The 12,943-nt window shown below is 46.1% G+C and overlaps 1 long non-coding RNA gene across 1 annotated transcript; it reads right to left on the reverse strand.

The window, feature by feature from the left end:
- Window positions 1–389: 389 nt before the first annotated feature.
- Window positions 390–10,135, reverse strand: LOC136017291 (uncharacterized). Its single transcript, XR_010613887.1, has 3 exons — window positions 9,357–10,135; window positions 9,003–9,279; window positions 390–458 (listed from the first exon to the last, which is right to left on the reverse strand). It is a non-coding gene; the product is annotated as an uncharacterized LOC136017291 (long non-coding RNA).
- Window positions 10,136–12,943: the final 2,808 nt, after the last annotated feature.

A 12,943-nucleotide genomic window follows, 5' to 3' on the forward strand; every position in this document is an offset into this window, starting at 1 on the left:
TGTACCCAGTGGGCTCGCTTGTGTGGCAGTCCTGTTCTGCTTCAGGGGACAAGCCCCCTGCCAGCTGCTGCAGAGAGAGGCCAGAACAAGAGCTCCCTTTCTGCCAGGCTGGTGTCCTGGCTCAGGCTGAGTGATCCTGGATAACACTGGAGAAATGGTCTGTTTACTCATTAAATGACTAACAAGGTGGCCCCTATCTGCCTTTCTGCAAGTCAGGCAGTGCTCAGTGGAGCAGAGATGCAGCAGGCGAGTGGCCGCCACTGTTAGATGTGGTGGGCTCCTAACTGGCCCAGAGAAGAGGAGCCAGTGAATGATCAGCTGAGGCCAGCCACTGCTCAGAGCAGAGATTTGTCTGCCATCACCAACCCACCAGTTGTATCCCAATACCTTTTACTCTCGAAGTAGTGCTGGTGTTTCAATAATCCCACAGGCAGTGCACAGGGTGGTGAAGCAGACACCTGTAAGCAGATATTATACCACAAAGTGTAAATTATGGCTTTTTCACATTCACACTGTCTTCTACCTGCCTTGCTGCATCTTTGTGTCCATAAAAACCTGTAAGAAATGGGGAAAAATATATACTGGGCTCAGACTGATTTTCATCTGCCAGTAGTCACTCACTGCTGTACTGCTCACACCACCTGGCAGGTCACCCTATGTCAGCTTTCACATTCACTTTAGCTGTTTGACACACAAACAAGTTATCAGTTTAATTTGTGATTGCACACGGAGGGAGCCTTGGCAGCTGCCTGTCAGTGGATGACAGGAAACCAGTGCATGTCTTCACTTACAGCAGGTGTGATTCAGCCAGTGGGACACAGCTTATGGTGAGGAGCAAGGTAGCCCTTACACTGGTAGGGCAGTGTTGCAGCTAGGTAATAACCACACTGTGCAGACCAAAATGTACTTGTATTTCCAGGCTGCTTGGGGAGCTGTGGTGCACACCTGGGACTGGGGCTCTAATTCCTGTCCGTTGTGTTTCTGGTCAAATAGGAAATAGATTTTTCAGAAGATTTCTAGCCCAATTTTTGCAAGCCCAAAGTGTTATTAACATAAGCTTCAGGTGTTCACACACAGGAATTCTGGAGCACTCCTCTGAATTGCAGCCTGCTTCTGTTCAGGTGTATGCCATACTGTTCATGGACAACATGAGGCCGTTCAGCTGCAGCCCGGGACCCACTGCTGTTCTGCCACCCAGGCTTCAAGGAGCCCATCCAGCAGCAGAATGGTCAGACATGCTCTGGGGCAGTCTGGTGGAAGCCAGCACTGTGACTGCCCACACAGCTCTCCCATGTTTAGGCACAGTTCCTCTAGCAGGCATCATTTGCTAGAATTAGGTATCTCCAGGGTAAAAGGTCTAGGTTTGAACCTTTTTGAGGAGGGCAAACCATGTGCCACTTAACTTCTCTAACCCGCAGAACATAAGGACACACAAAAATAATAGTCCAGGAATCTTCAGAAGATGTGGGAACAATTCTCGGTTTAAATACAAGTGTGATTTTCTCTAACCTCATTGTCATGATTCAGCATTTCTAAAGTAAATAATTTACAATAACAAAAGCAAGAAGCTAAGATGTTTCTGTGGGATCAAGGTAAAAACGAATTTTGCAATGTGAGACAGATGAAAGGTAGATTATCATGAAAACAGGACATCTTGATCCTACCACTAAGGAAAAGCTGAATCCTTCACCACAAAACCTAGTCTGAGTCATTGTTTAATGAACCGAACATTGCTCACGAAAACTCAGCTCTGAGCTCTTTTTTTCAGATAATAAAAACAGTGCTGATATTTTTATATTGATGGTCTTGAAGAAGAGCCACAAAATTGTACTTTGCTGTACAAACTCCTGCTGAAGAGGAGAAGTAATCTGGAGGGTAACAAAAAGATTCTGGATGCGTTGTTTACTTAACCCCCCTCCCCAAACCTCTTCTTTCCCTCCCACACAAGCACCTTGTGTGCTTGTTGGGAATTATGAGGTCTGTTCTCAGGGTTGTGGAGTTTTACAGTATGATTCAAAGGAAGGTAGAAACCATCCTGCACTTTCCTCATGCTTGCCAGCTCTACTGACACTGAGGAGGATGCCAACATAGCTTAAATCTCAGCAGACCTTTACAGAGCTGGCTCAGTGCTTCCATCCACATTTTACAGCTGGAGAAACACGTTCAAAGGCAGGACCTTGACAGTACCAGTGTGCTTTTACAGAACTGATTCAGCTGCCCCAGAGTTAGCAAGATGAGCCCTGGCATAGGCAGGTCTTTTCTGCCAGCAGAGTCCTGGAGGCAGCTGAAAGCCCCAGTGTCTACAGCCATCTCCCAGCAGTGCTAATGCTGCTGCTCCAGTATTAGCAAGAGTGGATTTCTGTGAACGTTTTGTCTGGGTGGGGTAAAGCTTAAGTGATTTGCCCAGGACCAGTGTACAGGTTAGTGTCAGAACTAGGAAAGGTAGCAAACTTTCTGGCTCCCTGCACTTAAGGATGTGTGTAGACAATTGGGCTGGGAGCTTGTCATCACTTCTTATGAGGAAAGTGAAAGGGGGAGGCCTCTTGGAGAGCATTAGTGCTTTTATTGCAGAGAGATATTACAAAAGATTGCACAGTGGAACATGTTCCAGAATCAGGAGGGAACTCAGCCCTAAATCTTTTGATTCCTTTTGCAGCTGGAAACATGTCACAGCAGGATCCACTGCAGGTCCTAGTGCTGGAAAACAATGGAGATAAATGGTACAAGAAGGGTTTTCTCATATAAAACCAGCACTTTTTTTATTCGCACATGAGGTTGTTTTCACACCAGGACTCTCCCTGGCACTAGAAGGACGACGACAGGCTGAGGGATGAGTAGATGTGGCATGTGACATAAGGTGGAATTCAGCAGATGATCGAAGAGATGTTGATCTGGATTATACTTTACCACTGTGTGACCCTTTTCTTACCCTTTGACTGGGCTTTCTGAATGCTTCTGATACAGATTCCCATACTTGGACTGCAGTATTTCAGATACCTACAACTGTAAAGCTCAGCCTGAGAGCTCAACTCCCTCACCTTGAACCTCCTTGGATGTGGTCAGGGTGTAGCCAGCCACTGATGTGTGAAAGCCAGCATTTGCTTGCTCACTCATTTGCTTTCAACCTCCACCCCCCATAGCCATTGAAATGTTGCTTTTGGCAAGAACTGGGGCACAAGGGAGGGACAATTACCACTAGCACTCATTGTTTGCAGAATGTTTTTCTTAATGCCTTAGAAAAAAAAAAAAAGAGAAAAGGGTCAGGCTGAAAGGTCAGCTGACCTCTTTGTTTTCTTTGGAAGGAGAGATTCAGACCCTTCAGAAAATGTTTTATTAGCTCTTCTGAATTTCACTTTCTGCAGAAGTTTTCTCTGCAGGCAATGTTTAGAGGCACTAACAAGGAGTGCCCACACTCACCAAGCTGAAGGTGATTTAAGGAGAAGAACAAAATCTGCACCTTGGCTAATGGAAAGCAATTCTTAGCTTCAAATGTTTGTTATGAAAGAAAAAAAGCACTTGATTGCTGAGGGAGTGAGCAAAGGGCTGTGGAGTGAGTTTTACCTTAGCCCCGGTCAGCAGGAACGGGAAGGCTCCTCCTTTTGAGCCAGCCATCAGCTGCTCACGTGAGCAGCATTTGCAGTCCCATGCATCCATAATGAACGTTTATAGGACAAGCTCGCACAAGTGGCATTTCAGCCTCTGTGGAGCAAGGTGGCTGGCAAGGGCCCCGCCATGTTCTTGGAAGGGCCATGGCAGCAGACTGGCAGAGCCAGACTCCGACTATGCCTGCGTGACCCCCGTTCTCCCTGTGGAAAAGCAGAAAATGAGATTCCTCTCCATTGTGAACGGCTTTCAAACCTGATGACAAAAGGCACTATTCAGAGCTGGAAACTATTATTGCTTTTCTCTAGGGGCATTCAGTCCAGGACAGGTTAGGGATTCAGCAGTAAATGAGGATAAGAAATGCCATTTACTATAGCATATATGTGAAAGAAAAGGCTTCACTCCCTTCATTTTGGTAACTTTCCTGATCGCCCTATATTGGGTAAAGTGTGTTTTTGAAGCAATCCAGGTAGTTCCATTCATAGTAATGGCACTAAGAAAGACTGATTTTCTCCCTTTTTTATTTCCAGGGTTGCAGTCATTGAGATGTAGAAGACATGGGCCTCAGAGATGTTGCTGCAGCTGGGGCTACCAAAATGGTGTGGGGGCCCTCAGGGGACGGAGTTCAGACCATAGTCTTCTCACCTTTTATGAATGAGAAGAGAGTGGTTTAGCATATGGCCTCCCTTCTTCAGCACACTGAAAATGTCTGAGTTTTTCATTCATACTTCTCAAAACACTTTGCAGCAAGAGTAGGTATCACTTCCCCCTCCACCTATACTCTATCACACAAGTGCCAAGCCCACCTGATGTTGCTGACATGTTTATAGCTTATTGTGGGGATGTAAGTCACAAACACAGGCATGTCTGTGCATGGCAATGAGCAGACCTGTGTTAGAGATCCAAGAAGCAGGTCTAAATAAAACAATACAACTCTGGATGAAGAAAGTAGCTCAGCTCTTGGAAGAAGGACAGCTGTGTCAGCAGAGAATCCATGCTGGCAGTAGCCCAGCTGATTAACCTGCTACCTGATGTTGCTGCAGCACTCATCCAGCGTGGCTGCTGCACTTATAAGCTCTAATATGATTGTTCTTCTGTGGCTTGGGAGAGAGCTCAGTGGCTGCTGCACCATAGCCCATGAAAGCAACCCAGACAGTAGGAACTGGCAGAAAACTTTTACCATCTGTCCACAGTCCCTTCCTATTTACACCTCCTTTGTTAATGCATCCGAGTGACAACTTCTGTCCAGCTCAGGAAGAGGCTGGTTTAGCAGTGGCTCCCCACAGGTGTCAGCCAACACCCAGTGCAAGCCATTAGCAGGGCTCTCCTTCTTCCTGCCTCTGAATTCAACCTCCAGCTCAGAAAACAAACCCAGATAAAACTTTTCTTTACAGAACCAAGTCTTTCTCCCCCACTCAAAGCAGCACTGCCCCACTGCATGCCCTGGCTGTCCCCTTCCTTCAATACCACCAAGCCCAGTTTTCCCCAAGGACACCAGCGGCTCTGGGTGGTGGAGAGGACAGGGATGGTGCAGACTCATCCTCTGCAGGTTCACCACATAGGCATTTTGGTCGACTGCCTCTGTGGGGATGGCAGTTTGATGCTGCAGAATAAATCTCTGGGTTTCAAACCGGAGCAGCATGAGTTTGAGAGATAGGCACCCTACGTGAATACGAGCTACAAAAACAGAGTCCTGACCCTCTCCTCAGGCACGGTAACCAACGCCCTGGCAGCTCCGCGAGCGCTCTGACTCTGTTACCTAATCTCCAGCTGTGGGCTCAGCGCCGTGCCAAGTCTCCTTTGGCTCTGTCTAGTAATCGTTTCTGGAGTCCCGCCAGGGCCCCCTGCCAGTTCCAGTCACACTCTACTAATGCGAGAGGCAGAGTTTATTAATTCATCGCCAAGGCCCATTGTCTGGGACACTGCCTGGCTGTTTATTTACTCCAATATGGTCTGTATTTACTCAGACGGAGCAAGCGAGGGGACTTTGTTTAACTTTGCAAGACCTTCTGCTGGAGGAGACATGTGACCTTATGCAGAACTTCAGATAAATGTTCAGAGCTCGGGAAGGACCTTTACTTTTTTTTCAACTGTGGCCTCAAATAACACCGGTAGCCAGTATTGACAAACTGTAGCAAAGTGTAATAAAGGAAAGGAAAACATAATAGAGTTCTCATTTCAAATACATTTGCGAGTGTTTTGAAGATAAAAGCAGAAAAACAAGCGTACCCTAGGACTGAGGCCACGAGATAGGGATTTGCAGCAAAGGGAAAGGGCTTTGCCTAAAGAAAGGGGCAAGTCAAGACATGTTAACCTGAGGCCACCCTCCCCTTCCCACTGACCTCCAGCAGCATGCAGCTGTGGTTGGAGGTGGGAAGAGGCTTCTGCAGAGCACACGCAATGTCACCTGATGGCAGCATGCTGGCTGTGCTGAGAGGGCACACAAGGAGAGCAGTGGTAAAGCCCAGGAAAGCTTTGTCTATCAAGAGACTAATTTTTCCAGGCACTGCTGCAGTACTGGAACAACCCTCACTGTTAATTTCTGTTGGAGTAAAGGTGTCTTCTGCTAATGCAATTGAAGCTGAAGAATAAATATTATGTTTTCTTCAGCAATGAAACCTATTTAAGGAACTCCTGCCTTCTTGTCCTTGCTCTCACCTGTGCACTGCTCTCAGTTGCACCTTTGTTGTGAAATGGTGCTGGAGACTGAATCTTTGCAAGGATCTCAGTTTAGGAAAGAAGAAAAAACAAACAAACAAACTTTTATCTGATAACATATGATATTTACAGTTTTGGCTAAAGCACCTTCATGTACATGTATAGTGAGTAAGGCCAGTCCAGAGAAAGGCTACTGTATTATTTTAATTGTACTGGCTTATTTAATGCGGTGGAAATTGTGCATGCATGAATATGTGTATACAAACATACACTACATGTGTGTATTTATAGAGACAATCCCCTGGGAGTGGGGTTAGGGAAAAAATACAGCAATCTGAACAGTGCATGCTCTTGTCTGGCTTGTTTTAAGTCAGATCCTCAATGCTATTGTAACATGGTTTTGTATTTAATTTCCTGTGTTTGTAACTCAAGCCAACTTCCAGTGTTGCTTGTGTGAGTGTTTGTTTGGGTTTCTCTGAGGGCCTTTCTTTTGTTGGAAAGTGTGAGGATTTTAACATAGCTGTTAACACCGCACTAAAAAGCCTGATCTTGTTTTCACTGGGGCAACTGCTAAAACACCCTTCTGTTCACAGAGGGAGTAGCGCTAGTTCCCATGTTCAGCATCAGCACCTCCACACACCAGCCCTCCTTTTTCTGGGGACACCGTGCAGCCAAACCCTGGGGGAGGTTTTGCTCCCATTTTGCATCAGTATGAAAGACCTGTACGTCTTCAGAGCAGAAGCAGGCCTTTGCTGTGACTGACAGAGCAGGTGTATTTAGTTCCTGCAGCTCCAGTTTTCTTACGTTTCCTGGACATGTCCCTTCCTCTGCAGGAAGGTGAGCAAGGCACACTGCACTGCCCACCCAATGCCACTGCTTCACATGTTCATGCAAACCAACTACATGTGCCCAGTTGTCAAACCAGTGTGCCAAAGCCCACAGTCGGTGCTCTTCTCTCTTTGGACTGGCCAGCGAGGCATCTCTGAGCATGAACAAGGACACCACCTCCACCCCACTGCCTCAAGCCACCCACAGCCTGTGTGCACACTCTATTCAGGGACAATGGACCTCATAGCATTGATGGCACCAGCCATAGGACATCATGTTTGCCAGGGGGTAGGAAGGGTGGTTTCTGTGGCTGCCAGCTGACCACCACAATGGCTTTGCTATGGGTGATGTGCTGGCTTGGTCCCATTGCCTTGCCATACCACAAGCCTCTTCAGCCTGCTGCCACACCACGCTCCCTCCTGAGGTCTGCTGCTCCTGCCCATTCCCCCTCCACAAGCCAAAGCTGCCTCTCCAAATATGCACAGTGGCTGATACCACTTGTTAGTTTACTGGAGAAGTTTTGCAATGGAATGTGAAGAGAGGGATATAGCTGTCAGGGTACCACGCTTGGGGTAGTGCCAAAACAGCACAGGGGAGGTGATGGATGCCTTTGTGTCTCTAAGCAGAACTGCACATGCTGCCTCCCACTGGTTTTCCTTTCCAAAGGGAACCAGCAGCCTCTATGGTGGAAGGGGAAAGTGCAACAGAAGTTTGGGACTCTGCTGTGCTGACCTGTGTTGCATGGTGTACACTATACTTATTTTCCTTTGAGATGCGTTCTCTCAGAACACTTAGAAGTGAGAGGAGGGAGGTGGGAAGTGGCCCCCTGGGCTGTGCTATGGCAGCATTTCCTTGCATACCCTATCATCGCCATCACTCCTCTTAAGGGCTCATACTAGCACCTGCTGGCTCAATCAGAAGAGTGGCCCAGTGCTATCAGTGACAGGTCCCCATACATATTTTCTATACCAGTCCATTTCAGTCCAGATTAGTGAATTTTCCATGTTTTCAAGGCCTGAGACTGGTATTCCCCAGTGGTTTATTTGGAATAACATGTGAATCCTAGAGGATGTGTAATCTTATGTTGACCATTGGGCCTCATTTGTGTATTTTATTAGTTAATTTTTAAACACTGACCTAGAGCTCTGGATCCATTTTAAAATAATCCAAATGATAAATAAACAGACTGCCTAGCATGGGCTTGGAACAATAAATCAGGAGAAAAACAATTAAACTCAACAGAAAAAAGTTGGTCTTGAGAGAAAACAGACACTGAAAGAAGGCACACCAACATATATTCCAGAGGGAGAAACAGAAATAGTACAAGACTGAAAGAAAAAGAAAAGAAACTTCACATTTAAAAAAACTTCACTTAAAAAAAAAAAAAAACCAAACTAAAAAAAGGATTGCATTCAGGCAATAAATAACACAGCATTAGTGCGAGCATCTCTGTTAGGCTTAATTACAACAGATCCGTCTTAATGAAAAATCAATCTTCTAAGCAGCTCTTAATATTCACCTTCACTGCTTGTACTTTCTAACTGAGCCCGAGTGTAACAAGAAGAGACTGTACACATATCACATTAAAGATTACACGCAGCTGAGCTTAACCCTCTGTGCTGGGGTGGTGGAGGCAGCCCTACAGTGGGGTTGAAGGTGGCCTGGGGAGCAAGGGGAGCCATGGAGGGGAGCCAGGAGCCCTGCGTGAGTAGCCCAGGCTGCTTGCTGCAGATATGGGTGGGAAAAAGCAAAGGTGGCTTTTCACTTGGCCACTGATCTTTGTTACTTCCGAGTTTGGGTACACAGGCAACGGTATCTTGTTCTTGCTTGAGGGAACACATTGAGCAGTGCAGTGGGCAATAGCTATGTATTGCCCCTGTGGCCCATTCACTTATGGAAATGGAATGTCATACCTGCACTCTGTTTATTCTGGTATCATCTCTCTAGCAGCAGCCAACATTTCAGAAGTTTTCCAGAAGATGCAAGAAATCTTCTGCAGTAATCTGTCCTGGGGAAATCTGCTTCTCTGTTGCCAATAGCAGGAGTTTGATTTATGTTCTTCATATCACAGCTCTTCTTTAATTTAATGTTGAGAGGCAATGTTCTTGCACAGAACCATCTAGCCTCATTTACTCACTCTTGGACGCAGTGATGTGACACTGAGTCTCGCTGATTAATTAGATAGTGCATCTGCAAAATAAAGGCAGTGTTTAGATGGCTCAGCATACCACTGGACCAGCAGCAGAGCAAGGAAAACAGACTCTCACCACAGCACCGATGGGAGCAAAATCACTGCCATCCCTCTGGAGACGCATAGCTCAGATCTGCAGGCATAATGTCAAACTCTAGGCATTTTTCTAGACCTGTTGGGTCAGAAAGCACAGGGCATCCCTTGTGTCCCCACCAGGACTGGCATTTTCACAGCATCCATCAAGCTACTTGTAAAAGAGCGCGGAGGACTCTCTTCTTTTCCTCTTGAGCAAGGTGTGCTTGGTGTACACTGCAGCTGCAGTAAAACCAGAAGGGGGCCTGTTGGCTGTATTTGTCCGTAATCCACTAATTTATTAATCCTGTGATTTAAATGGATTACAGCACTGTACCTTCCTTCAGCTTTCCATTTCTTCCCCTCTCACAAGCAGAAAGGTTGACACATCCAGCTGTGCTAAGCTCCAAGGAGTCTGACTCTTGGGAGGCCCATGCTTCAGCCCACCTTGCCCCAAAGTTCCAGGCTTGCGTCAGGGAATGGTTTAAATCCTCTGGGTACATACACTGGGTACAGGGCACAACATGGAGACTTTCCCCAGGACCCTAAACCAAGTAATCCTTCCCCTTAATAGCACAATATGTAGACCTTGGTGAGAGTAGCGAGTGTCACCAGCAGTTTTCCACCTCGGCTCCTCTGCACTGCAGAACAAGCTCTGAGCTGGGCTTAGAAAGGAGGGGGTCCAGACTCCTTTTCCAACAGTTCATGGCTTGTCCTATGAATCACAGAGCCTTTCTGTACACTGAACCCACAGCTACTCCTGCTCTGAACCATGTTCCTCTCTTCCTGATTCATTCTCCTAATCTTCATGTGTGGGCTGATGCGTTTATCTGGCCTAGGCTCGTCCTTGTGCCTTACACCACCAGCACCTCTGAGCCTTCCCTCTGCAGTCAGGGATTTTCCCAGCTTCCTGTGATGGAGCAACTTGCTTCTCCAATCTTTGGCTAGGCAAACCAACATTGTATCCTGTTGTAAGAACAGGTCATTTCAGGGGAACACACACTATCTAAACTGACAGGTACACAAAACAGTCAAGGCCAGCAAACAGAGGGTTTTGCCCATATCCCAGGCACTCCATAAGGCAACACTTCCCCCCTCACTCACACTGCTGCAAGCAAGGGAATTCCCAGTGGGACAGTCAGGCACGTCCTGGTCCCCAGCCTCTTCACACAGGACAAAGGTGGTGTTTCAAGCTGGGGAAGCAGCACCCAAGTAGTAGGGAAGGAATCATTAGGAGATAGATGACTTGCTCTGGATGATAGGGTCTAAACTGAAGTGCCAAAGCTTTAATTTAAGTATTCCCACTGAACTCCTTAAATTAGATGGGATGACTTGTCACTCGAATACCATTTGGAAAGCACTCCAGGATCCTACCTGCATTTCAGTGATCTGCACGGCATAGCCAGCTTTCCCAAATGTTTAACCAGCAGGACCTGGCTGCAAACATCCAAAGATTGGATGCAGTACTTGGTTGCTTAGATAGGAGCAAACATCCAAGATTTGCTCACCTTATGTCTGCAGTTGTGAGGCTAACAAAGCACTTGGCAGGTTGAAGGGCAAATAAAGGGACAAACTGTGTGTACAGTGCTTTTGTGGTTGCTTCCTTCTGGGAAGCAGTGACCTCGCTCTCCAGCACTGTGCAGCATCTTGGAGCATGATACCCAAAGCATGAACAGGGTTTGCTTTGAGGAGTGCTGTCCGTCATATCCACAGGGATATTTATACCTGACTAAATACCCCTGAACCCCACCGTACATTGCATTTAGCACATTACATAATTACAAAGCAAGGCTTGAAGCAAATATGCTCAGACACCAGAGGTATGCCTACACTGCAACCTAAAGGCATGGCCAAAGACTTTGTGGCTGTGCAAGAGCTAGCTTTAATTACCTAGCTCAGGTACTGATAATGTATCACAGATTAGCTGCTCAAATATTTGGTCTTCTGGGGCCAGTTTTCCATCCTAGGCCGAGTCCCACATCACTACGTGTAGACTGCAGAGTTCTGGCAGACCCTGCCTAAACAAGCTATACTCCACCATCTTCCTCTCCCTTCTAGATCTATGACTGAAGCTGGTATACCATGGGAACAAGTATAAAGCAATCCAAAAGTCCCACCATACCACCAAGCTTTTCCTATTATCCCTTTTTTTTTTTCTCTGAAGATGTTCTGTAAGAATCTTGGGTGAAGTTTTATGAAAAGAAACCCCAGGCAGGCTACCTTAGCCTTTCATCCTTAGCCTTGTGGGTAATTTCATGTCTCTGCCTACGGCATGGTGCATCTGATGCCTTCCATGGGTGCTACATGTATGGCCATCATATTGCTTGTAGAGGTATATGGAGGGTAAGGGGTTGTGGGCCCAGCACCATCTGGCTGAATGAATTGCTGAAGCAGCTGCTGCTCAAGGACCAGGGTGTTGTGGGTGTCAAAGGCAGAGGGTGGAGCTCTGCAGTGGGACAGTTGGTGAGGAAAGAACTGCTGCTTCAGCATTCACGGAGTAATAAATAACTACTATAAAGGGTTGAACTGGGGACTCAAAGTACCTGAAACACGATAACGTTTGGAAATGAACAGCCTCTGGAAGCACTGAGTAAACAGGTCAGACGTTTCGGTGACTTCATGTACTGGAGAGACTAAAAATTACACAGTACAGAATGAGGAGGAGCCAGATGCCGCTCCTTGCTGACGACCAACCAAAGGCCAACATGGCAGCTCAAGGTTCATGCTAGTAGGGATTTAAGAGCAGGTCTTTCACAGCAGCCTCTGAGCACCTGCTATTGCTTTGTTATCTTAGAGGAAAGGATCAGGGCTTATTTTTCTGTATTTCCAGCTACCTTTACTGAGGATCCAACTGCTTCAGTTTTCTTGCACAGGCAGTGAGAAGCAGTTATTTGCTGGGTCAGCTTTAGATCCCTGGCTTCTCTGTGAATCTCTCACTGGGCTACTTCTATTCTCAAAGAGCCTTCTAAATAACATATACAGTTCCAAGCCAAAAGGGAATTATGCTGTCCAGGCAGCTGTGGTTTATTTGTGTCAAGGTGGGGGCACTAATGTGTATTTGGCCATTCGGAATCACAATTCTTTCAACGTTTTCTAAATCTCAGCTTCATCATTCCTACAGAAACAGTGTCTGGTAACTATTCCAACACCTTAACTATTAAATTGCCAGAATTGGTTTCCTTTTTCCTCTGCTTTTCTGTATGCATTTTTTTCTCCCAACAGGTTAAAAGAAAAAAGCACATACATAATATCCCACCCCATAATCAATATAGCAAAATCTTGCCACTTTCATGCAGTGAGGAACTTCGATGTTAAAAAGTTGGGAGCAAAATTTTATCTTTGAAAAGTTGATGTTTCTATGCTGCTATCATTTCTCCAACTAATATTTCCTTCTGCTCTCTGAATTTTCTTTCCTTAAAGCTTTCATTTTGTGGCTCTGCCAAGCTGTCTATTTTTTCTTAAATTCTCATTTCCTCTGGCACACATTTCTTGCTTATAGTTACAGTAACTAAAAAAAAAAAAAAGAAAGATTTTGCACTGAGCCCAATTTCCAGTCCGTAATCTTCTTTTTTAGTATTGCTTTACCACCCT

The sequence above is a fragment of the Lathamus discolor genome, chromosome 6 (genome assembly GCF_037157495.1).
Source record: "Lathamus discolor isolate bLatDis1 chromosome 6, bLatDis1.hap1, whole genome shotgun sequence".
NCBI classification, from domain to species: domain Eukaryota; kingdom Metazoa; phylum Chordata; class Aves; order Psittaciformes; family Psittacidae; genus Lathamus; species Lathamus discolor.